Here is a 26,760-nt window from a genome sequence, read left to right as displayed (position 1 = left end):
ATTTGTGAAACTCAGGCCAAGAGTAAAGAAGGAAGTATGAGGGAAATTCAGCTTGACAGCTGAACATCTGATGAAGCGAGCTGCATTTACAAAAGCTTATGACTTTTAATAAAATTTGTTATTTTGAAAAGGTGATACCAGACTCCTGATTTCTGAAATATCATTGATCATGCAAGGTTAAGTTATGAAGAGCTTCACATAAAACGAGTTTTTGGGAGTATCACAGAAAATGATCTTTCATTTTCCTTGTCAGCTGCCAGATTGGCTATGCACAAATGTCTTTGTTTTACCCAAGTTTGAAAAGTCTCTTTCTGGGATTAAATTATGTTTCCAACACAAGTTTGGAAGTCTGTCATAAATTGTTTTGAACCAATTACTTGACCCTGTTTTGAACCAATTACTTCAAACTTGGTAGAAATATTACATTCATTATAATTAATATCCAGTCTTTGCCTGCCTCCAGAGTGTAAGGGGGTGTGGGTGGTAGAACAAGCTGAAACTGAATTTGGATGATTCAGAGTTGTTGCTGATTCTAAGAGATGGGCTTCAGTATTCAGATGATAGGCTTGTTCTGGATGGTGCTATATATTCCTTTAAGGAGCAGGTTCATGGTCTAGGAGGTCTGCCTGGATCTAGCTTTGACACTGGACAAACTAAGTAACATCTGTGGAGCTTTATCAGAGTTAGTTCATAAACCAGTGTATCTTTATTGGGAGGAGAGAAAGTTGGCATTGGGTATGTATGCTTTGATTACTTCAGGGTTGGATTACTATAATTCATTCTTGGTGGAGTGTTTCCTTAATGACAACCCTGAGATTACAGTTGCCCCAGAGTGTCACATCTGCTGCTGTTTGCTTTCTGAGCCCTGTTCAAAGCTTACTTTAGTACACAAAGCCTCACAAGGTTTAGGCTCAAGTAATTTACAAAACTGGCTATTCTGATGCAGGCCACAGCATATGCGACAGGACACCTCTGGCAGATCCCATCACAAATACTTCTAGTATTGGATCCAGCCCTGAGATTAAGACAGGCAACTTCTGTAACTGCCCTATCTTTCTGGGCTCTCTCTCTCTTATCATTATCTAGCAGCCCTTCAAGCAGAGGGCTTTGAAAAGTAGAACATATCCCTCCTATCAGACAGTAGAGGAGTTCTAAATAGCTAGAGCAACACCACTAATGCATCTCTGGGGCCTCTTCCCTGCCCCTCGCCCCAACTATTTAGTTCTTGGCAGCCTAATGACTACCAGCTTAATCTCTATGATCTTCTGCAGCCGGAAGAGAATCAGTGGTGGAATAGGTTGGTAAGTGGAATGTACTATACAAATGTGCTGCTCCTGCCTGGAACTGAGTAAGTCATGATTTAATACTTCTAGTTGCTTGTTTATTATTGGATTTCTGTCCTGCCTTTCTCCTCAGAGCTCAACATGGCTCTAATGGCAATTTCTCCAAATCTGACCCTCAGAACAAAAATGCCATGAGATAGCTTGGGCTGAGAGCTGCTGCCTTGTTTAAAATCACCCAGAGGTTTTTTGGGTTGAGCAAGGACTTGAACCTGAGATCCTTTGGGACTATTCAACACTATTCTGGCTCTTAGCCACTACATATAATTTCTCCTAACAGCTCAGCATCTCCACACATCCTCTAATTATTCTGATTATTACTCTAGGATCTCTTAAATGTCAAAGTTGTCTGTGAATTGAAAATTATGTCCCAGCAGTCTCCATGATACATTGTCAGGGGATGTCCTTTCGCTCCTGTGCATGGCATGTTAGGTGACAAAATGCACTGTGCCATACTTGGCAAGAGGAAATACCATACTTGGCAGAAATACCTGCAGGCAAGAAATAATTTCTTAGTTTATTGAGCAGAGCATCAAGTCCAGTACATTATCTGTCTCTGATTAAAGAAAAGTTGGTGGAGTAATCTGCTGACTTTTCCAACCTCTTTGCTTTCTGCATTTAGAATCTAGTAAGAGGAACATTCTTTTCTGTACTCAAGAATTTCAAGTTCTTGACAGTTTTCAAGATACAGGAAATATTATCTACAAATCAATAGGAAAGATCCCCAGCATTTGTTCTGTCTGACAATTAGAACAGGTGATAGTAGTGCTGTATTCATTTATATTCTCCCAAAGTGCCCAATACTGACAACTAATGATGAGTGTTATCAGAGATTTTCAGGAACTGGTCAATTGGAGAGGACAGTGGCAACAATCAATAGTTTTCTATCACTGTAGCAGCACTATTCATAGTGTTTGTGTAAAGAGGCTGTCAGCATTTCCATTTACACATCTCTTTGTAGTTGTTTCAAAGGCTGGAGATAGATGATAGTTTTTAACAGAGTTGAAGGTAGCATGAGAGAGATAGAATTGTCTCATGTTGTACAAACTCTTTCCTGTTGTGTTTCAGCATCTTCCTTCCCCAAACAGATTTTTCAGCTTTCTTATCTCTACAACACTTGCAAAATTTATGATCAGAATTGTTATAACATGTCTCCATTCATGCCATTACCAGGGCATGAATGTACCCACACTGACTAGCAGAATCTACTGTTGTACTGGAGATGTAGAATAACACAATGTAATAGTCTGATCCAGACAGATTGGTGATTGAATGAAGATGTTAAGACCAATGGACCAATGTTTTAGACCATCCTTTTAGTACTGTAAATGTACCATCAGGTCATATTTAAAAGAAAAGGTATTTGAATTAGATCCAAACCCATCTGTGCTAGCAATTCAATCTGCAAAACAAGAGAGCCTTTAAATGTGAGGCTAGTTTTGTGAGGTTTGAAAGAACTGGTTTCTTAAGAGATGGAGAATGGCTGCTAGATTGGCTTTGCACAGATGTTGTTGTGAATGTGGTCAAAGGCTGTTTTGAAAGAACTGTATGTTTCAGTCATTAGAAAAATGGCTCCAAACAATCTGACCTTTACGATAGGGGGGAAGATAACCTGGATTTTGGTGACATTTAAAAAACGCTTTGTGTTTTATTTATCCCTCTAAAAATGTAACAGATTGAGCAGCCATGCAAGTCTCCTGAACGAGGCACTGCTCACAGTCCCTCGGGCTTTAGTCAGCTCCTGGGTGGACCATTTCCCACGTGGATTACTGCAATGTGCTCCATACGGTGCTGCCTTGAAAAGCCACTTAGAAACTGCACCTGGTCCAGAACACAATGGCACAGGTCGTTATGGGCACACTTTCAATACACCCATGTTACACCACTCCTCTCTGAACTGCACTGGTTCCCAGTAGGCAATTCAAGGTGCTGGGTGTCACTTACAATGCCCTTCATGGCATATGACCCAGTTATTTGCAGAACCACCTGCCTCCAACTTCCAGTAGTGATGTATGGCTGTGAGAGCTGGACCATAAAGAAGGCTGAGCGCCGAAGAATTGATGCCTTTGAACTGTGGTGCTGGAGAAGACTCTTGAGAGTCCCCTGGACTGCTAGGAGGTCAAACCAGTCAATCTTAAAGGAAATCAACCCTGATTGCTCATTGGAAGGATTGATAATGAAGCTCAAGTTCAGATACTTTGGTCACCTAATGCGAAGAGAGGAGTCTTTGGAAAAGACCCTGATGCTGGGAAAGATTGAAGGCAAAAGGAGAAGAGGACGGCAGAGGATGAGATGGTTAGATAGCATCACTGAAGCAATGAGCATGAAACTGAGCAAACTCAGGGAGGCAGTGAAGAACAGGAAGGCCTGGCGCAATATGGTTCATGGGGTCACAAAGAGTCGGACACGACTTAACGACTGAACAACAACAACAACAACAACAACTGCCTCCAACTAGATCTGACAGAGATGGCATGCTCTGGATCCCATTTATTAAAGAATGCCATCTAGCAGGAGCCGAGAAGGGTGTCTGTCCTCTGGAACAGCAAAACCCAAGATTTGTATGGCCCCAACCCTGCTTGCTTTTCATAAAGTATTAAAAACCTGGATGTTCCTCCACACATGGGGCCAGGACATCAGGTGAGCCTATTTTATGTGGTTTTTGTTGTTGTTGTTGTTGTTTGTTGGAGTAGGTTATGGGTCTTGGGCATGACTTATATTTATATCCAAGAATGGCACATATAACACCTTTACTGCGTGAGCTGCATTGGGTCCCACTCTGGTTCCAGATCCAATTCAAAGTGTTGGTTATCACCTTTAAAGCCATACATGCCATGGGTCCAGGTTACCTGAGGGACCGTCTCACCCCCGTCACATCAATCTGTCCCACCCGGTCAGGCAGAGAGGGCATGTTGTGGACCCTGTCAGTGAGAGAATGTCGGCTGGAGGGGCCCAGGAGGAGAGCCTTCTCTGCCATTGCCTCCGCCTTTGGGAACATTCTCCCCCCAGAGGTGCAGCAGGCCCCTACCCTACCAGCCTTCTGGAAAGGACTAAAGACCTGGCTCTGCCAGCTTGTGTGGGGTGATAACAGCCTTACCCAATGCTGGGGGTGGCTAGTGCCTTGACAATGATGAGTGACTGCCAATTATTCCTAGATCCATTTATTTTCTATTTATTAATAGTAGATTGTAATTTTAATTCATTTTAACTGTTTTGTAAACTGCCCAGGGTTGTTCAGCGAGATGGGTGGTGACAAATTTGATTGATTGACTGATAAATAAATAAATAGATAATAAATAAATAAATAAATAAATAAATAAATAAATAAATAATTTTCTGTGGTTAAACTGATGTTTTATTTTGTTTTTTGTTTTTTTTTAATTCCTAAATTATCCCCCTGGAAGACACAAGTGTGAATTGGGTGGTCATATAAGTTGATATAATAAATAAACAACTAAAGCCAAAATACCAATAATCTTGATGCAATGCAGGGCGAGTCAGCTAACAAGGTTCTTGAAAATTGTTCTGAATGGTCAAAATTAACATTAGCATTAACAGAATTTTCTGAGATTCTTGGAGCAGTCACAAATGTCAGATTCTGCAGCTACATAAAGATAGGGATCTTTGGAGCCACTAAAGGTTCAGGGATTCAAAGATTAAGACTGAAAACTAAAATAGTTCTGCATTATTATCTTATTGGGCTCTTTTCCAGACCTGCACTCTCTTCTGTATTGTACTGGGTTGGCAGATTCTTAATTCATGGATGTTTAAATTTTTGAGTTATAAGAGTATAATCTAGAAGCAAATGATGAAGGAAAAGATGTAATCAGAAATATTTGATTTATACCCCAGCTTTTCTCCATGCACTTAGAGCAGGATATCTTGTACCCCCTCCTCCTATTTTTGTTCCTATAACAACAACCCTCTAAGGTAGGCTGGGCTGAAAATGACTAGGCCAAAGCCACTCCATGAGCTGCTGTAACTGAAGGTAGATTTGAACCTGGATCTCAACACTTTAGCCACTATACCACATTCGCTCTTTATATGGGGGACAGTATCCATTCAGGCATTCTGGGAGGAAAAATATAGAAAAATATTGGTTGTTCCATCCTTGCTGTATGTATTAATAGCCACAAATATATTATGTGAATCTGGCTATTCTATTAGTTCAGTGTGGAGAATGTATGTTGTTAGTTTACAACTCTCATCATCCTGACCACTGCTGATCACTGGCTGGGTATGATGGGGATTAGAAATCAATAACGTCTGGAGGCCACACATCTCCCTTCTCATCCTTAATGTAAGGTGGAATACCAAGGAAAGAAGGAAAATCAAATCAGCCTTAAAACCAAGACTTAAGCCAAAACATAATAGCCACTTTCAAAATCCCAGTATTCCAAAACACCGATATTGAAGTTGAAAATGCCGTAGGACATGTCATTAGCACCCAGAAGCCCAGTCCAGTCCTTGGTCTGAAACAGCTGGCACTCCCCTGATGTAAAGCAGTGAAAAATGTGATGCCTGTGAGCGGACTCTACACTTATCATTAAATATAGTAGCTTCTGCTTCTTGGGTTGGTTTGTTTTTTTCAAAAGTGGCAACAGCACAACTTGCCAGTTGAAATAGGATTGTATTTCTTCTCCAAGGAAGAATAAATTCCCTAGCTTTGCTGTCTCACAGGACTTCCATCAAAAACTGTATGGTGGCACAATTTGCATTGCTGAATGTTGGAAGAAGTTGGGAACCAGTCTGTTGATTTCTGCTTTTCTTCCTTTTTCCAATTGTTGTGATCATATTGACATCATTTTGGACTCTAAAGAAGCCAAAAGCCTGAATGAAAACTTTACCTAATAGACAAATGTTACAGTTTCCTCTCATAGCTATGCTTAGTTATTTGGCATATTTTTAGTACCTTTTTATAGATAGGCACATTTAGCTATTAGCTTTTCTCCAGCATATGCTTTTTTGCAACTCTCAGCCTTGTTTTGAGGACTTCATTGCAACATTCTGAGATGTATGACTGACCAAAGGTAAGTGGTGTTGTGCATATTGTTTTACAAATCTGGCAAATTCTTATGAAGATGCATCGGCATAAAATGCATAGCTAGTTTTAAATATATATTGAACTCAGTGTATTTGCTGGTAACTTCCAGTCAAGAATGTGTGTGTATATGTCTTAAATTCATGTTGGCATATTGCATTGTGGGCATTTGATGCAAGACACTGCAAAGGGCAGAACACTTTTGGGGGGGGGGGTGGATTTTACACAATTACACAGGAGTTCTTATCTGGCATGCTACAGTCAAGCTAATCTAAGTAGCATTGTGGCAAAGGAGTATTTAAAAAAATAAAGAACGGAAGAATGTTCCCTTTTCCCTAGATTCCATTGCACTGCCCTTTTCCATACTCACCACTGCTTTTAAAGAAACAGAGATGGCTTCTGTTCCATCCATGTGATGCCTCTCAGTGCTGCTCCAGAAATTATGTATCCCATACCTAGTAGCATTGTGAGCATATGTTCCATATGTTCAAAAGTGTTTTTGAAGAGTGGCCATCACATGGATATCTACATGGAGAGTCGCTGGGTGGCATATAAATTTAAATAATAATAATAATAATAATAATAATAATAATAATAGTAATAATAATAATAATAATTATTATTATTATTATTATTATCCACCACAGAATTGATAGAATTCCTGTGTTGGTTGCTACTACATTATATGACTGTGTTGGAGAAATTTAGCATCAAAATGCCAAGCTTCATAATGAAGGTAAAAGCCAATTGTTCTTAAACATGATTCTGATTGAGATGATAAACCTACATCTGAACTGTACCATTTTATTTTTCAGGGACAGATTTACTTGGTGAAATATTCTTTCATCTTAAAAATCAACCTCTGCATGGGACACCAGATGTCAGGGAGAACAGTTCTAGCCAAAGCTTTTTTCTGACAAGATGGTTTTTTATATGCAAACGTTACTTCATTATATAGAGAAATATTTAGTCATGTCAGCCTACAATCTGAAATGGTATAATTGTGAAACAAGTGGTTTACCATCTTGAACAAGGTTTTAGAGTGATATATTAAAGGAATACAAGTGATTTAGGTATGCCAGTAAAGTGAGATTTTTTTTTCAGCTTTAACAATAAAATGGTGGAAAAAACATTTTTGGATGCCAAGATCCTATATTTGTTAATGTAACATTCTTTCATGTTAAGGTGTTGTACTATAGTATCAATATTTCATTAATTATCCATAATACTGATATTAATGATTATCATCATAATAGAAACCTTATGCTTTCTAATAAAATAATACACATATAACTGATGGATGCCTTAGAATGTGAAATGTGAAAATATGTATCTAACTTAAAAGCTGTTAAATAAAATATACCAAATATATTGCTATTTAAGTTCTTATCCAATTAATTTGATATTTTTTGAATCAATGCCTCTACATTATTTTCTGTGGAATAGGACTTGAAAAAAAGGATATGAGTCAGATCACAAGCTGCTCTTACTTCTTTCCAAATTCTTTTAATCATACTGGCAGAAAATGTGCAATCTTGGTTGATTATAATTAACTTTGTCATTTTACAATTAACGAGTTTGAATGACTATATTAATACATCGTATAAACTAACAAGATTTGACAATCCATGTGTGACTTAGATCTACTGGGCAGAATTACATAAGAAAATAAACACGTTAACATTTATTGGGAACTGGAAATTGTGACACCTTGTAGCTTTCACCTGGCTTAAGTGAAAGAGGTGTTGCAGTAGAAATAGCATTTAAAAACATTTGGCAGCAATCTAGAGAAATCTGTGTGTATTCCTGTTCTGTCTCTGAAGGACATGGTGCAAGAGTGGTCTTTGCTTGAATCTTAGAAGCAGATGGGGCCCACAGATATTCAAACACATATCTGAATATAACTGCAGAGTAGTGGTGGGATCAGTTGGGTCATTTCTTCCTTCCTTCCTTCCTTCCTTCCTTCCTTCCTTCCTTCCTTCCTTCCTTCCTTCCTTCCTTCCTTCCTTCCTTCCTTCCTTCCTTCCTTCTTTTTTCTTCTCTCTCTCTCTCCTCACTTTTTCTGTAAGATGCTTGTATACATAAGAACTTGCAACTCTGTAGTTCCACTTTTTTTTTTTCCTGCCTGTTTTGTGAGGAAAAGGCATGAATGTACCACCCGGGAAGAAGGCATTTTATTAAATAGAGGCAGGCTGTTCACAACTGGGTAGGTGAATATAGGAATCAACTTTAAGATGATTCCAAGATTCCAAGATTCATATCTGTAGAACTTCAAAGATTCTTTTTGAGGGTGCCTGGAGTTCCAGGTCTTGGGAGTTATGATGCAAAAAGGACTTAACACCCACCAGAATTTCTCTACTGGCAAGAAGTAATCACTACTTCTCAGCCAGAATAGTTCAGGCTACTTGTAAGTAAGTTGAATCACCATGTGATTGCAGATTTAGTTGATTTCAATAAAGCCTAGAGTTTCAGACTTGTTTCTGACCTATTAATAATGTTTGTTTGGTTATCTATACTCCTATGTCTTGTCTCATTTCATTTTGTACATGCATGCAATTTATACATTTGTAATGCTTCCTTTAACTTTCCCCCCCTTGCACAACAGCTCTCATATTGCAAACCATGTTTGGGTTAAAGAACTGTTGCTGAACTCTTAGACTGGTAATAGAGGTATGAAGTGTTGTAATAGTAGCTTTAAAAACAGCTTGGTTTCAAGGAAGATATATTTAGAAAACGCATATTTTGCTGATGCTTCCATTAAGGCAATGAGAAATTTTCCAATGAAAAGCAAGAAGAAACTTTATTTGGATTTCGTTGTAGGGATGAGCTGGAAGTGGTGCCCTAAATGGTAGACACTTACTTTTGAAATCTTATGAAAAAGGGCTCTCAGTTTCTCTCATCTTTTATTTCCTTACATTTGGAAGCCAAAGGGATGACAAGGAAACTGATGTTCATGAACCTTCACACATTTCTCTCATTTCTGTTATTGTTGGAAGACATTGGGCAGACATCCTGTCTCCTTAAGTGTTGAGGCCATAAAGATATGGGAGGAAGTGACCCCAATCTGCTAGCCTTCAGAACACCCTCTAGCTGCTCTGCCGATACCTCTGCATTCCATGAAACAATAAATATCAGAAGATCAAAGGGGGTGCCCCGAACTTTGACTAGCAACCCATAGGTCATCGGGACAATAAGTTTCCCCCAATAATAAGAAGGATCCCAAATTTATGCCAATTTTAGCCAATCACTTTGTTAATTGCTGAATCTCTGTGTAAGAAACATGTATAAAATCTTCTTCTTTGGGTGTGATCGGGGTTCTTCTCTGCCTTAAGGGGAGACCCCAGCTGACTCTATTGGCAAGCTTTCAATAAAATTTTAAAATCTCAGCTGGTGTTTTCGTGTCTGATCTTCTGCCGGACTGAATCCTAATTGGGGAGAGTCAGAAACTCTCAATTTTTGCTAACACTTTTCTATGGTGTTGTCTATTGTCTATTTTTTTTCTTCAGTTCATATATCAGATGCATTGGAGCAGCACATTTATCTAATGGTTTTGTTAGACCTGTATTCAGATAAATATCATACTTAGTCTTAAAGGCCATATTACTATTACTAAAGTCAGAAGAGATTAATTTCTTAGACTAGTTCATCATAACCTTGTTTTCCACAGAAATAAGTAGTTGACTGGCTCACACAATTTTTATGATCTAAGGTCACTTGACAGAGAGTCTTGTACAAAACTATAAGGAAATTCTGGGATTCAAAATATTTAGGTAATGTTGTTTATTATTCTTTGTTTTGACTCTTTTGTGGAAAATACCATTTTTATATTAATGTCCCCAAATGTCAACACCTGACAGCCTCCCCTTAGGAAAAGGGAGGACTCTTAGTAGGTTTTGCAATAAGGCTGAATTTAATTCTTTCTAATGGCAGTAGGAAAATAATGCTTAAAGCATTATTATAGGGCAAATGATCATTCAGGTGCACACTCCTATGAAGAATCGCTGCTAGGGAAAATGTTTGTAGCTGAGAAAATTACCTTTGTTCAATATAAAAGGAGGTAATCAGCTTGGCACAAAATCTGTAAGATCTTCACATGTTATATGGTGCCAGTCTTTTCCATCAGCATTGTCAGCTCATCAGAATCTTTCCAAAATCAAGATTGGATCTAGAATTTTTATCCTGTTAACTGGATTGTCCTGAGAGCTCAGAATGCTTCTGCTCAGTTGGGAGATAACATCTGTTGAATCTTCCTTTCCTTTGAAATCCCCACCTCAGCCCCACTGCCAACTCTTCCAGTCTGCAGGGTCCTCAGTCCTTAGTGCAGGTATTCTAGATGTGAAGAACTGCAGGGAGAGAAGACAATCTGTGAAGATTGCCTCTTCCACATCCAGCCAAAAAACTCAGCTGGATCAAAAGTCTTCAACTGACTGAAGGAGCTCATCTTTCCTAGATCTAGTGCCCAGGTGCTGTACAATATTCTGTAATACTATGTCCAGAGGAAAGCTACAATTAACTGTCAATCAACCCCAGCATACTTAGCAGATTTGTCTACATCTTGCTGTGACATCATGTGCACTTACTGAGTAACAAAGAAAAGGTCTCATTTAAATCAAATCCTGGAGTTTTATGAATTCATCTAAGCAATTTACTTGAAAACAAACAGAATTCGTTTGCCATTGCTGCCTTCTGGGATGTTTTGTTGACTTCTGGAGTCTAGCTTAATAGCTCTGAGGATTACTCATGGTCTCTCATCCAAGAACTAACAAGATACCTGTGATGAATAGCACACCTCCCCTCTGTTTCCCAAAAGTGATATTTTAAAATAGTTTTTTGTAATATATTTTTAATTGAAAAGATCATAATAACTGCATATGGAGCTGAAAGGAAAGAAGTTGATAAGAAGTTGAAAGAGAGCATATAGATACCAAGTCAGATCATTATTTACATTGGACTGTTGGTCTATTTCATTCAGTAGTATCTTTATTGGCTGACCAGATCTAACTAGAAGTCCTATGGACTTCAACATTTAAGTATTGCTTTGATACTGAGCCTTATGATTGGCTCAGAGGTCTTGTTCTTAGACTTGCACTAAGGTTGATCAGGTTGGTCCTAGGATCGTGGAATTATTAGTAGTGATACCAGCCTTGCAGACTTTTCTTTGTGTGACTTGCTGAAGAACTCAGGCATGCTATATATGAGTTGTTGCTGAGTTTTACATGTTTGCTATCTTCATTAACATTTGTGCTCAAGAATCAATCTTGTTCTGACTTGTTAGAGGCTTCCAAGAACTGTTGGTCTGGAAGCAGCCAGGAATGAAAAGGCTTCCTCAATTGCACAAAAGCAGAGTCTAATGGTTATGTGCTTCCTTCCCTGATTAAATGAAACTTAGAATAAGTGCAAATTCTTGACTACCAAATCACCAGCCAGCCAACAGTATTTTCAAACTGCACCTTTGAGTTACAATGGTCTTGTCCCGAAATATTTCTGGGTCTAGCTGAAGAAGTTAGCTGGTTAATGTACCACCTACAGTAGCTATTCTTTCATTTTGCATCTAAATAGTTACTTGCTTTCCATAGCATGTTTTCTGCACTCTTCAGTCAACTGAGAGGTCTATTTTTCCCCTTTCATTCCATAACAGCACACTATTGCTGCCTTTGTTCTGATCCATCTTGAATACAGCCTCTGAGGCATTATTTCTGTGTACTCTTTGTCCTAAAGTCTACCACTGTACTTTAATCTGTTGCAGGTTTTTCTTTCTTTCTGCTCTGGAACTTAGCACATTTATGGGTTGCAGCTCATCTCTAAGATTAACCCACAGTCTGTTTGATCTCTGAGATTCTTTCTCAAGTATTTTCCTAGCACTATCCTTACTTTGCTCTGTTGCTCGATTGCTCTCTTTCCTTTGCTTCTCATGAGAGATCTGTTTGCTGCATACATCAGAGGGAAAACTTATCTCTGTCCAAATCCTGGTTCTGTGAGTAAGACAGCAAACTTTGTGAGCTCCTTACTTTCAAATCTGATCTGTTCAAGGTTTGCCAGATTTTAGATTTTAAAAAAACGAGCTGTCCTTTTGAATGTATTGATGTGGCTGTTCTGATTTTATCAGTTTTATTACCTTTTGCCTGATGTCCTGAGGACAATTGTTAGAGGGTAACTACCACATTGAATGATTGGTTGCATGCATGAATAAAAAATTCAGGAATTTAAGTATGGCTTTAAAGAACAGAGTCTTAGTTTACATGCACTTTTTCCTGTAGATGTTTTTGAATTGGCTCAGCAGTGCTAATAATATATCTGACTATAAATTATGTTGTTAAATATTGGGGTTGGAGGAACAAATGGCAAAGTAGTAATGAATTACAGCTACCTTCCCACCTACAAACTTGTTCTCCAGGTATAATTTGTCTGGTAGGATACTTTAGTTTCTCTTCAGATAGTATACATTTTTTACCTTTTACAACCTGCCTGGTGGGATGGAGGAGGGTTTCTGGACTCTCTCTCTTCCTAGACTTCTTGTTTCTTTTCTTTTCTTTTTTCAGGGAGGAGGGAATTTGCCAGCAAAGTCATGCCCATAGGGCTCAGAGCCCCAAAGACAGGAGACTTTTCTAAATAAAGAGTTATTTGAGCAGGATAATGAGTGTTGTACCTAAAAGGAAGAAGAATGGAAATGGAAGAAAAACAGTAACAAGAAAATGAAAAGCTCAAGGGGTTTCTTGTTTAAACTATGCTTTGGGGCTCTGAGTGCTAAGGATGCAGATTCCCATGACATGTGATCTTACATATAAATTTGCAAGCAGCAGGAAATCCATGGCCCTGTTTCCATGATGTTCTTGACCAGATCATCAAGGCCAATGGGTGGTTAGTATCTGTAAAGACCAAAAAAGTTGAATTGACCTAGTCAACACCTCTAGTGGGATTATATTTAACCTAAAACAGATCCAATCATGCACAGGATCAAATTAACTCCATGGATGTGACTAGTGTCAGGGGAACTTGTAAAATCAGCTGGTTGAGCCAGCTTGCTCATTTAGTATTAAACAAAAAATGAGAGAGAAAAGGATGACTGATAAAAGCCTGATCACTGTTTTGGAAAACAATGGCTGGCAGCCACTGAACATACCTCCAAAACCAATCCCAGATGGAAAATATTGCCACTGACTGAAAGAAGGGACATCAGATGAAGGGACAGAGAGCACTTGGGGGACTCCAATCCCACTGAATAAACAGATACATTATTGCTGAGATGGGGCACAGCATTGTATGTGTGTGTATCTGTGGGGAGGAAAGTTAGCTTGAATGGAAGCAGTTTTCAGGGAGAACCTCCATGGAAGAAGAGGAAGAAGGGGAGACAATCATGCTCTTTACAGCTGAAGGAACATTCTGAGAATTGCTAGCAACAATATCAATTCCTTTAGTCCTGAACCTAGCCATCTGCAAAGCAATGTTGGAAATTCTGAGCCCTGCCCCATGATACATTCAGGAGAACAGCTGATGTAGTGATTAAAGGCACCAGGCTAGAAACTGGGAGTTGTTGACTTCTAGTCCTGCCTTAAGCACTAAGCTAGCTGGGCAACTCTGGGCTGGTCATTCTCTCTCAGCTCTAGGAAGAAGGCCAGGGCAAACCACTTCCAAAATCATTGCCAAACAAAACTGCATGGACTTGTCCAGATAGTTGACTTGAAGACCTGTACGCACATACACACATAAAAGGTGATTCTGGGTTGGAGAGAAAAGGATTTCTGGGAATCAACACATCACTGCCTGAAAGAAACCCATGTTACCTTCTGTGGGAACATAGATGTGGTAAAAGATGGGTTATGGGGACATTACTTTTCATATTGATATACTTCCCTCCTATTGTGGGACAGGAGAAAGCAGACATTGCTTTGTGGATAAACCCTAATGCCAGAACTGGGGACTTTTAATCCATTTAGCATGACTGTGTGCTGTTAAAACCAATGGCAAGAAAATGACTGACTTGTCATGGGAAAGGGTGCTATGATTATTAATGTTTTTCTGTATGTGTACTTTTTTAATGCATTAATTAGAACATCTTAAGGCAAACAATTTCATTTCATGGACTAGGCCTGTTGTGTTGTATCGTGTAATCACAGTCCTATTTTTAGGAGAATGATAAGTCCAGTCCATCATTCCATGTTCTATGACTTTCTGTCTATGATAGAATCATTTTGGAATCTAATGCATCATCATCATCATCATCATCATCATCATCATCATCATCATCATCATCATCATCATTATTGTATGGAACTTAAATTATTGGTCAATGTATTTCTGCCATTAATTTTGGGTTTTTTCCCAGTTTCTATTCATTATTTTCAGAGTTTAGCATTAGATCTGAGCTATGAAAAGATAAAGTCTCCTCTGAGTCACATCATCTCCTGGTGACTTTATGGACACATTATGCAGTTTCAGACAAAGTCATCCAGGTCCTGCCACCTGCTGGGACTTGAGTTATAAACATGATTGCAAATGCAAATCTTGCAAAAGTTGCCCCATTTTTTGTTCCATATGAAATGCTTTTATGATATGCATGTTTTGGATTTGCACTGACCTTTACCTCTATGCTTCTGCATCAATTAACTATATTAGCTCGATTTTGTTATTATTAAGATAAAGATGTTTGTAAAATTCCTACATCTGATTTCTTCTGTTATGGATGTAAAATCTAGTCTTAGTCCTAATGAGATTAGGACCAGTAAAATTAGTGCAACTTAATTTTATCAGGATTAAATGGCATCTTTTTGATTTATGGAATCCAGTTTAAGTAGGGATAAGTTTCATTTTTATTTATTTAAAAGAATATGACTTATTTGACTTTTTTTTCAATACACATTCCAAGTTGAAGCCTTCAGATGATAAATCTATAGAACGTAAACTTCATTTTTGAATAGAGGATGGAAACTCCATTAATTCAGCAACCTGATACCATAGAGGCCAGTTGGATGCCAGGGCATGTAGGAAAAACATCCCTCTGTTGCTGTTGTTCCCTAGCAAACACATTTTTGTGATTCTGCTTATGAAACTACAGGTCCTAAGTAGTTATAGTATCTAACTGCCAATTATAGATTTTGGCATAGATACATTACTGCTATATTTGGGCCACATGCAACTTCCCATCGCTCTGAGAATATGCTGCCAAAATTCAGGGGCAACATAGTCAAATTTTGGCAGGTGTAATTCCTGCCCCCCGCCCCCAATCAGGAGGGTCTGTAGGATACGGTTAAAAAAGTAAAGATGACAGTGCAATTGAAGATCTACCTATTTTTTTTATGTGTGTTGCATATAGAGAACAGGCAGAGGTTCAGTCACACCATGGTGGCCACCACCTTGATTTTTAGATCATACTCTGGCATACTCCTGCCCCCATCAGAATCAATAGGAGTAGAAGGTACCTGGAAGGTGAACTGCTCTCATTCCTCCCTTTTTCAGAATAATTGCAGACCATTTTTTAATAGTTTGGGATGGGGATATTGAGGGTATTAATGGGAACAGGAGGATTTTGTGAAGCAAACTCTCCTATTCCTGTCTTTAAACCCACTCCCCCCACCCACCTAATACTCTGAAAAAAATGACAGTTTTGACCCTTTGGGGTGGTTGAGAAATTTTAGGAGTGAGAACATGAATGATTTGCCTCCAGAGATAACCTCTTCCTCTTAAAAGCCTGAGAAAAAGGCCTGGAAAATATTGGCCACCCTTATTCTGATGATGCCACCTCTTCATCAGGTTCCTCCTTTGGTCCTTTGGAGGATCAGGAGGCGGAATTGGATATTGCCAATCTCCACTTTATTGAATCTCAACTGTACTGATAGTTCCAAGTAGAGGCACCCTGAAGTGTAAAGTTATTCTTGGATCTCCCTTTTGCTAGTCACACAACATCAAAATCTGATAGTGAATTTCATATATTAATTCTGCTCCATTCAATACAACTGCTTTCTTTTGTTTGCCTTGAATCTATAGCCAATCAATTTCATTGGATGAACCAAAGTCTCCTGTAACAACATAGAGAGAAAAATATCAGCCTCACATAGAAACATAGAACAATTCACCATGTCCTTCCTCAGTAGTTTTTCAAAATAGCCACAAATGGCAGGATCTTGTTGACCTTAGCCAATTTCAGAAAAAAAGCTGAGCACCTTTGGATCTGGAATAGCACTTGGATGGGAGACCAGGTGAAATCTCAGATCTCTAGGCTACATATCCCTCCAAAAGCAAGAGCCAATCACTTTCACTTATTGTTGCCAAGAAAACTACCTGGACAGGTCCATTTGATCAACAGGAGTCACACACAACTTGAGGGAGCCTGCCTTTTTAAAAAATAGCACCAATCACCAAAGAAATCAGTAGTAAATCAATAAATCAGAAATCAATTTATTTCTACTGTGAAAACTGCCCATTTATTATCATTTTGGGATGACAGTTATTTTGAAACAGGAAGCCCTCACACTGTCAAGTCTTCTTGAAGGATTCATCTTACTAGGTTTACTTAACTTTAATGGTTTTTTAAGAACAGGGCTGCTCCCACTCCAGTCCCTTAACATCTGGGACTCCAGCTGTGAGACTTTCACCTTGTTTCCCACTCTCCTGTACTGGGGAAGCTGAATCTGGATTGTCTTTGTGACAAGATGACAGCAATCAAGCCCGTTTACATTTAATTTGTTCTGATGGTCAGGACATAGACAAAGGGACATGTGTTCCAGGACTAGAAAAAATATTTTGCCTTCATTTTGTTAAATAAATAAATTTTTAAAAAAGGAATTACGTCCAAAGTTCCTTAGATCTAGCATTTCCCTTTGAAGACTGCAGTAGCTATTATCTTTCCTAATACTCAATGTTTTAACATATAACTTGCCTTTGTGTGTCCTTGTACTGTATCGCTGCCTAGCTACTAATGTTTTAGCCACTCAGTTAACAGAATGTAGCCTGACCTGTTCTTGAATCTGTTCTACTTGAATCAAATATGTCATGTTCAATAACTGAAATGTTAAGGCAGTGAAATGTGACAGGGGAACCAAGACAATAAAATTTGTTAGTGGGACCATTGTGCTTATAATCAGATCATTTTTTATTAAAGACTGAGTTTTCTAACAAGTGCAATCAGACAGATACAAGCCTTATACTTGACTTCTTGATAGACACACTATAATACCTCAATAATGTTACTCAGCATTGGCAGCTAGAAAAGGAAAATAGTTCTGGAGAGTATGTTTTTAAAGAAAAGAAGAAAGGATAATTGAAAAGAAGGCATAAGACAGAAAAATTAAATAGAATTATAACCTTAATATAATTATATAATTAACTGTAATTGAGTGCCTGCTTGCTGCCTGAGTTCCTGGAGGAACAGCAGATATAAATCTAAGCAATCAATAAAATAAATTTCCAGGCCTAATTTCAGCATATTTTAAATAAAATATTTTCCCTCCCAAAGCAATTCATAGAGAGTGTTGTGTAGTGTGATCTGGTGGTGAATGTGTTGGGCTAAGACTAGGAGACCCAGGTTCATGTTCTCCCTCAGCCACAGAAGCTCATTCAGGGATTTTGGGCTAGTCACCTTCTTCCAGCTCAAATTTCCTCACAAGATGGTTGTAGAGTAAAATGAGTGGAGGGAATAAATTCTTACACATGTGACTCATTTATGGATTTTGCTTGGTCTAAAATGCCAAAAATGCAAGGGAATTCTTGGAAGCTTGGTATTCAGATAAGGCAGCAATCAACAGACACATAGAGATAAACAGCATCTACACACTATTCAAAAGAGACAAAAGACCAGAACAGCTTCTCACCAGCAATTATCACCAAGATAAGCAGAGGTTACCACAGGGCACACAAGCAAGCAGCAAACAGTACCCTAATCAAGGAACTACCAGAGGAGCAAAACAAAACCCCCACCCCCACCAACATTGGCAGGGCATGCAAAAGTATATAAACAGAGAGCAAACCCCATCCTATTCCAGCACTGAAGTTGTTACCTAGCCAGATGTGATGGAATGGAATTATGAAGGCCAGGCTCAGATAAGCATTTTCTTAGCTCGCCGCAAGAGCGTGGGAACTACAAGAGGATGAGACTGGCACCTCCCTGAGGAATTCCTACTGTTGTGGCTGGCTGACTTGGGAGCTGGGGTTTCAGTCTGGGAAGATTCTTGCTAGAGGTTGTAGCTAATAAACATAGCTGAACTGATTTTGCATTGTCTCTTGGAGTTCGTTGGGCTAGGCCTGACATCAATCTTCCCAGACTGAAACCCCAGGTCTCAAGTCAGCCAGCTACAACAGTGTGAATTCCTCAGGGAGGTGCCAGTCTCATCCTCTTGTAGTTCCCACGCTCCTGTGGTGAGCTAAGAAAATGCTCATCTCCCTGAGCCTGGCCTTCATAATTCCATTCCATCATACTGGGTAATGAAACATTTGCAGGAAAAGAACCAAGCTCAGAGAACCTCAAGGACTCCACAGTTCAACCCTGAGCTACACATATTCGCCTCCATTGACCATGAATTCCATGTTCCCTTGAATGCTGAAATGCACCCATGTGGCCTCTCTCTTTTCATGGATCCCATCACTCTCTGTGGTTTATGGAAGAGTTGAGGGAGATGAAGAGGGTGAAGAGATCCCTGGAGCACCGCTGGAGGTCAAAGAAGAACACACTTGACTGAACATGGGTTAAGCTGCTATTAAGGCCTATCTTGTGATTGTAAGTGTGGAAAAGCATCAGTGCTTCTCTGCCTTTATTGTGTCTGCAGATACGCATTGACAGCCCTGTTTAGAGTGACCTCAGCCCTCTTGGGTAGGGGGGACTTCCAGATGCACCTACAGGGCCTCATGGAAGATTTTGCAAAGCATCTGTCAGGCAGAATTGCTTGGATTCATTCCCAGTTAGATGTCAGCCTTTGAACAGGTCTTGTGGAGGTGCCTGGGGTGCAATCCAGCCACTTTAACTGGGAGGAGTTTGAACCTGTTGGACCTAAGAAAGTGGACAGGTTCCTCATGTCTGTGAGCTCAGCTACCTACTTATTAGACCCATGTCTCTCCTGGCTGGTGAAGGCTTCCTGGAAAGTGACATGGGGTTGGGGTTTAGCAGTGGTAAATTTTTCTTTGAGAGAGGGGGTAATTCCTCCACCCCTTAAAGAGGTGTTGGTCTGCCCCCTCCTCAAGAAGCCATTGCTAGACCTAACCGTACAATTTTCATCCAGTATCCAATCTTCCCTTTTTAGGGAAGGTTGTTGAGAATGTGGTCCCAGAGAATCCTGAATGAAATGGATTATCTGGACCCCTTTCAGTCAGATTTCAGTTCTGGGTATGGAACTGAAACAGCATTGGTTGCACTTTTACATGACTTCTGGTAGGAGTGGGATGAGGATAGGTTATCCATCCTTGCTCTACTTGACCTAACAGTGGCCTCCAATACCACTAACTGTGGTATCCTTCTGGATCGACTGCAAGGGGTGAGGTTGTGTGGCACTGTATTGTGCTGGTTCTCCTCTTCCTTTTGTGACCAGTTCCAGTCAGTGCTGATCAGGAACAAGAGTCCTGCCCTTGGCTCTTACATTGTGAGGTGCCACAGGTTTCAGTACTTTCTCTGCTTCTCTTTAACATCTACACGAAGCCACTGAGTGAGACCATTCATAACCATGGGATGAGGTATCATCAAAATGCTGATGATACCCAGCTGTATATCTCCACCCCTGGTGAAGTAAATTATGCTGTTGACATCCTGTCTCAGTGCCTGGAGGCTGTGGGGGTTTGGATGAGGAACAACAAGCCTCAGCTCAACCCTGGCAAGACTGAGTAGCTTTGGGTTTTGGGGCCATCAGGATCTATCTTTAGTTCTTGATGGGGTGGCACTGCCCAAACAGACCTGGTGTGCAGTCTCTGGGACCTTCAGGACTCACAACTCCTGCTCAAGGAGCAGGTGGCAGTTGTGGCCAGGAGGCCCTTTGCACAGCTTTGAGTTATGTGCCAATTGTGCCCATTCCTGGACCAGGAGGCCCTACACTCAGTCATCCATGTCCTGGTCACATCCCACATGGATTACTATAATGCACTTTACATTGGGCTGCCCTCGAAGAACATCTGGAAACTTCAGCCAGTACAAAATGTGGTGGCACAAGCTATTATGTCACACCTAGATCAGTGCATGTTACACCTCTGCTCTGTGAGCTATATTGGTTACCAGTTTGCTTCCAGGTTCAATTCAAGGTACTGATAATGACCTATAAAGCCCTACATGGCATGGGGCCAGGTTATTTGAGGTACAGCCTCTCCCCAATCAATACTACCCATCCCATCAGGTCCTGCAGGTTGCAGGTCCCGTCCATGAAGGAACCGCATCTGATGGGATTCAGGAGGAGAGCCTTTTCTGCCATGACACCCACTGTTTGAAATATCATTCCCCCAAGATCAGATTGGCCTCAATCTTGCTGGCCTTCCAGATCCAAGAATGTGGGTATAGAGCCTGTAAAGTGGCTGAATTACTAGGGAAACTTAGTGTGCTCTCCCATGGATTATGTTTTTTTTAATGATTTTTGTTGTTATGTTTTTGGTTATTTTGTATTGTTTTTTGTATTTTTTAACTTTGTATGACATTCAAAGTCATGTATATGGGATGGGAGACTATATAAATTTACCAAACAAACAAACAAACAAACAAACAGATTGGAATAATGTGCCAAATAAAACATCCTTCTGACATCTGTGATTTTAAGTAGTTGACTTACTCAACTGTATGTGCAAATCAGAACTAACCCTATATTGAACAGCAGAGGAATCTAGAGCCTCCTGTTACTTCTCCAGAGCCAGGAATTGTGAGAATAGAAAGAAGTTGGTCATCATCCTACTGAGAAAGATCTGTCTTATTGTGGAAACAGTTTAATCCTGTCTGACTGAGCTTCCATTTGAGACAGAAGTAACCTTTGTGGTAACAGGGGATAGATTTATTTTATTATGAATGGACTTTATGGCCCACTTAATCACTGGATGAGGCAGGGCTGAGATTTTCAGATTTTTCTTTGCTTTTGTTTTTAGCATTGTGCTTCTCAAACTTTGCTCAAGGGATCAAGTCTACTAAGTTTTCATTTTATGTCCTACTCAAAATGGGTGGAAAAATACTGCTGCTGTTTGGCGATTTTTCACTAAATTTGAGCAGTGTCCATAGATAAAGGATTAACACCCTCTCATCCTATAAAGGTGACCAACAGGCACAGCTCTCCTGCTTTAGGGAGACAGCAGTGCTGGGTTTGGGTTGCTGCTTTTTCCATCTGACTGGTGTCTTAACACCACATAGTCATTGATACACCATGGTCCTCTTCATGCCTGGAATGGCTGTACGCAATTGAATTTGCCCAATGCAGCTGGGTGAGAATTTTATTTAGTTCATTTCTGGAGAAGAACTCATTGAAATTTGCAAATTTCTTCATAGATGGGATGGAAAGAATATACTATATACAGTATCAATTATAGCTATATGAATACAAAGATGTGTAATCTCTCTAAAACATTCCAAGACCCTTCCTATGAATATTAATTGCTCTGGGGAAGCTGACCTTTGCTATCATTGTTTTAAAATCTTGGAATGATATCAGAGAGAACAATATTTTCCATCTTTTTTCTCTTGCATTGTCATCTTGAGAATTTCTTCATACGATTTCTGCCTGTTTTGATATAGAGAATGCTTTCTGACAAAGCTGCCCACCTGGAAAATAATAGAAAAATCAAATTATGAAGAGTTTTGCCAGTCCAGAGAGCAATTAATTTAACAAGTAGACTCTGAGGACTCATCTGCAAAACAAGCCTAACAATAGTTAATTAATTTCATGGGTGCAAATGCTGTGCCTTGTGGGGCAGATTTTCTTACTATTACATAAGCAGAAGGAGGGGAGGATCCATGAAAGAGGAAAGCAGATTAAGAAAATAAAAAATTATAGAAGGGAGAGGGATGGGTTAAAGGGCAACATGAACAGCAAAGAGCATGAGAAGCAATCTGTTTGACCAAGCGGCACTCAAGCGAAAATCTGAGGCAGAAGTCGGACCTCCTACAGGTTCAGGTAGAAGGACTAGAAAAAACTGTGCATCCTCCCATTACTTCTATCAGAACCAAAAAAAAATCAGTTGCAGGGCAGATTCGTGTTACTTTGGTGGAACTGGGGACTGAAAACACGAATGATATGGAAGTACCCCAAATTCATTTTCACATACTTTTTCTCTTTTATTTTGAGGAAGGTACCCAGGGAAATAGGGAACCAGTTTGGTGTAGTGGTTAAGGCACCAGGCTAGAAACCAGGAGATTGTGAGTTCTAGTCCTGAGGTGGTTGTGGTTGTCTAGTCCCGAAGCTAGGTGGTTGTGGGCCAGTTATTCTATTTTAGCCCTATGAAAGAGGCAGTGGCAAACCACTTCTGAAAAACCTTGCCAAGAAAATTGCAGGGACTTATCCAGGCAGGAGACAAGATTGATTCAAAGGCTCTGTCATCTCTCTCTCTCTCTCTCTTCTCTCTCTCTCTCTCTCTCTCTCTCTCTCTCTCTCATCTATTTACTTGAAATATCTTCTATGTTAACATGTTGAGGGGACAGACTAAAGCTTTTTCTCCAATTTGTGGGAAACTTTGTCTGCAGCTCTCATCCTTCTGGAATTCAGAATCATAACAATAAAAGTGATAGAGGTGGCCAGTTCACATACTTTAAAGCATCCATCTTTAAACAGTCTGGGAAAATACCTTGGTGATCTGAAATGTTTAGTGTGGATAAAGCTGAAATCTTCTTGTTATTAGAATTACACAGTTCTCAACTATAGGAACAATACAAATAGTCACTGGCTAAATTTATTCCACATCACTCCAGTACTCTCAAGATGGAGGAACCACTGCGATGAGATCAATTACAGGATTCTTTTTTACAGATTAACCCTTAGTTTACTTTTTACATGAAGCCTTTATCACAACAAAAAAGCTATTATAGCTGACATGAAAGGAAGAAGAATCCTACCCCAGGAACTGGAAATGTCACTTCCTCCTTCCCAGCTCAACTACTTGGCACTGAAGAACCAACGAGATATTGAGAAATTACATTCTTATTTGCAATAAGCTTAAAAAGTGCTGAAGTGACTGTATTGTAATCATTCATTCTATTCATGAGATGGCAATTTCAGCAAGTCAGAAGTGATGAAGTGGAATAATTGAGATAGAAGAGATTTCTCCTCCTTTTTTATTCTGCCTTTGCATAAATCTGTTCCTTCTCCCAGTAGCCTTGCCTTGTTTTTCTTGCCCCATGTCTACCATTATTCCTATTGTTTCAATAACTGTGAAACATGCTGTTCTAATTGCAGAATTCACAACAGGTAAGCTGCAGCTTCATCCATGCTGAACATTGCAGTTCATAAATGTGTATCCCTCTGTTTCCTCCCTGGAAAAGCTGGCATTTGCTAAATTTGTAATTAGTTGTCAATGGTACCTGGAACACAATATTAAACTCCAAAGCCCTCCGGGTTCATGATCTGTCTCTCCAATGCCTTTCTGGTTGTACCTTCCAGATGGAAAATACAAGCTAGATAAATTCTAATAATACAGAAGACTTTGGACTGGACCCAGAACACTGACCTTTTTTGATATAAAAACTTTTATGTAAGAAATTATTTGTTCACCCAGGATTATGTTTGTTTAGTATAACAATGAATGCTGAAGGCTGTAGAGGACATAAATTTTTCCTATAAAGAAACAGAAAAAAAGCTCATGAAAGTTAGCACAACTCTCAATAAAATAACAAAACTGTCAGTTACAACAGCCATATATATGTGTGTTTGGAGAGAGAAAGACAGAGAGAGGGGGGCTGTTTTCCTTTTGTCTTTGGTGTGAATGCAGAATTGCTAAGTGCTTGAGGTACTTGAATTCCTTTGCTGGAACACGAATCCACTTCTTTATAATGGCTACCTATTCACCATTTCCCCATCTTAAATAATGAAACATTTCTAAGTCCAACTCTTTTGTGCCTTCTAGATGTGTGTGTGTGTGTGTATCACTATCTCTATCACCATCTCTAGCTCTATCATCTCTATCATCTATTGAAATGATGGATTTTGGATTTTAAAAACACAGGCCATTTTATAATATCATGATAAACTAGATATGTGTGTATTCGAAGATTAAAAAATGTAATGGCATCCAAGTTTGTTGCCAGTGTGAGGCTTCAATGTGTATTATGTGTCTGAAATCAGACGTTCATCTAATTTTAACGTTTTCATCTAATTTTAATGTTGTAAGCTATTCTGTTGCTTCAACAAGAATGTTCTGGTGTTAGGACATTTTGTTGAATTCAAAGCCCTGCTGGTGACAGACCAAGTGGTCCTTGAGAATTTTAAAAATACCAGTAAACGATTAGCTGTTCTGTTGAAATCAAAATAAGTGTTAATTATTTAGTAAAGAACAATATAATCAACAAGTACTTTATCTTGAAATACAAAGCTACGTCCTCATTTGTGGGTCTTTCTGGCAGTAGGCATAGGCTGAAGTTGCCCACTTTAGAATCACTCTGAAAGTAAGCCCAGCCTATCAGAACAAAAAGCTAACTTTTTAGGGTGCAACCTGATGTATTTTCTCATTTATGGTTAAGTTTTGATATATTGTAATTGAAAGTTATCACATATTTCATTGTTATTTTTTAATGCTTTTGAGTTACTTTTAATGCCTGGTGACTGCTTGGAGTATTCCTTCCAGTTTTCTTGGCAACATTTTTGGAAATCATTTGCCATTGCCTTCTTCATAGGGTTGAGACAGAGGGACTGGCCCAAGGTCACCCATCTGGCTTCATGCCTAAGGCAGGTCTGGAATTCCCAGTCTCTAGCCTGGTGCCTTAACCACTCCCCAAAACTGGCTCTTAATTCACTGTTACACTGTTTTTATTTTTTATTTTTTTAACCTGGAGAGAGGATCGTCCTATGCATATTTCAACTGGCACCATGTGGAAGGATGAAGTGTCATGAGACAAAAAACCAAAACAAAACACAACTACATGCAAAAGCCAAGGTCAAAGTTCTCTCTTGGGTAGTCGGTCATGTGTACAGCTCAGGCATGTAGGCAGCTACTAAGTGAACAAACAAAAAAAAAGCCTTAGGACCACCTGCAAACTGGCATGTAGGCTTTGTAGAAATGAAATATAAAAAGAATACGAAGTATGGCTTTGGGATAGGTTGGTCTTGGTTTGTCAGAAGATGCTGTTGGACTGAGAGGCACCCAAACAGGATGTGGACCAGAAGAAGCAGTGGCTGAAAGAATCAGGAACCAGATGATCCATGGCCAGGGAGAGGAAGAAGCTGGGAAGAAGCCTGAGGCAGCTGATGGTCAAGGAGAAATCTACAGGGATGGCAGAAAGGAGAGCACAGCTCTGGAGCATGGACAGTGGCATCGCAGACACCGGGGGCTTCAGGTGCTGGAAAACTGGGCCAGAGTGAGTTAAGAAGGAGAGGAAATCGTAAACTCTTCTATAGTAACAACCAGGTGAGTCAGGAAAAGCTGATCACATTCCTGAGCTGTGCTGTAGATAAATAAATATAGGAGGAAGGAAGAAGGTAACCGCTAAGCATTTTGAATCATAAAAGAAAGTATAAGTGTAGAGCTTTGAATCATTTAGTTAACATACTGTTAGTTTACCTTCAGTAAATTCTGTTAGTGTACATGCTCACATCAGTGCTTGGTCACTATATAAACAGTTGGACACTAGAATTATTGTAAATACACTTTGCACTGGGCTTGTATAGTAACAAACAGTGCTAGATTTTGCTTGTGTTTCTCTCTCTCTCTCTCTCTCTTTGTTCCTATCTGTAACCATCCTTCAACACAACAAAAAGTCTGCTATTTTCTTCCACTGAATTTTTTTATCTTCTGGCATCCAACTGCCCTCCTTCTATTGCTCTGATTAAATGAATGCTTGTTGAATATTTAGTCTTACTATAAAAGTGATCTCCTAGATCAGTCACCTTCTCTCTTTTCATTATTAGGTGTTACATAAAGCTGATGGGTTTTGTTCTGTTCTTTTCCATTTTGATCCTAAGGTAGCAGCCACAACTCAGTACAGAAAGTCTGGATTTTGTTTTTAAAGTCAAACAATGAATAATAATAAAAATAGAGTACCATGTAACAATATATCAGGTTACCTTCTTCCTTCCTCCTAGACTTATTTATCTATGAAATCCACAGTATTTCCATGAAGTGAATTTACCTTAAATGTTGCACTGGTACTTTTACTAGAGAAAGAAATTAATGACAGGGGAACTTTCTTGGAACCCAGTTCGATAAGATCATTTCTGAGTAAGTGAGAGACATTAAAAGTCTTCTCCTTCTTCCAAGGATAATATGAATGATTGAATTAGTTCTTTTTTTCTA

This window comes from Python bivittatus, unplaced genomic scaffold, assembly GCF_059951505.1.
Source record: "Python bivittatus isolate LINGU-HERP-01145 unplaced genomic scaffold, Pbiv_v1 ctg000080_np1212, whole genome shotgun sequence".
NCBI classification, from domain to species: domain Eukaryota; kingdom Metazoa; phylum Chordata; class Lepidosauria; order Squamata; family Pythonidae; genus Python; species Python bivittatus.
The sequence above is the reverse complement of the archived record's forward strand: the minus strand, read 5'-3'. Positions refer to the sequence as shown.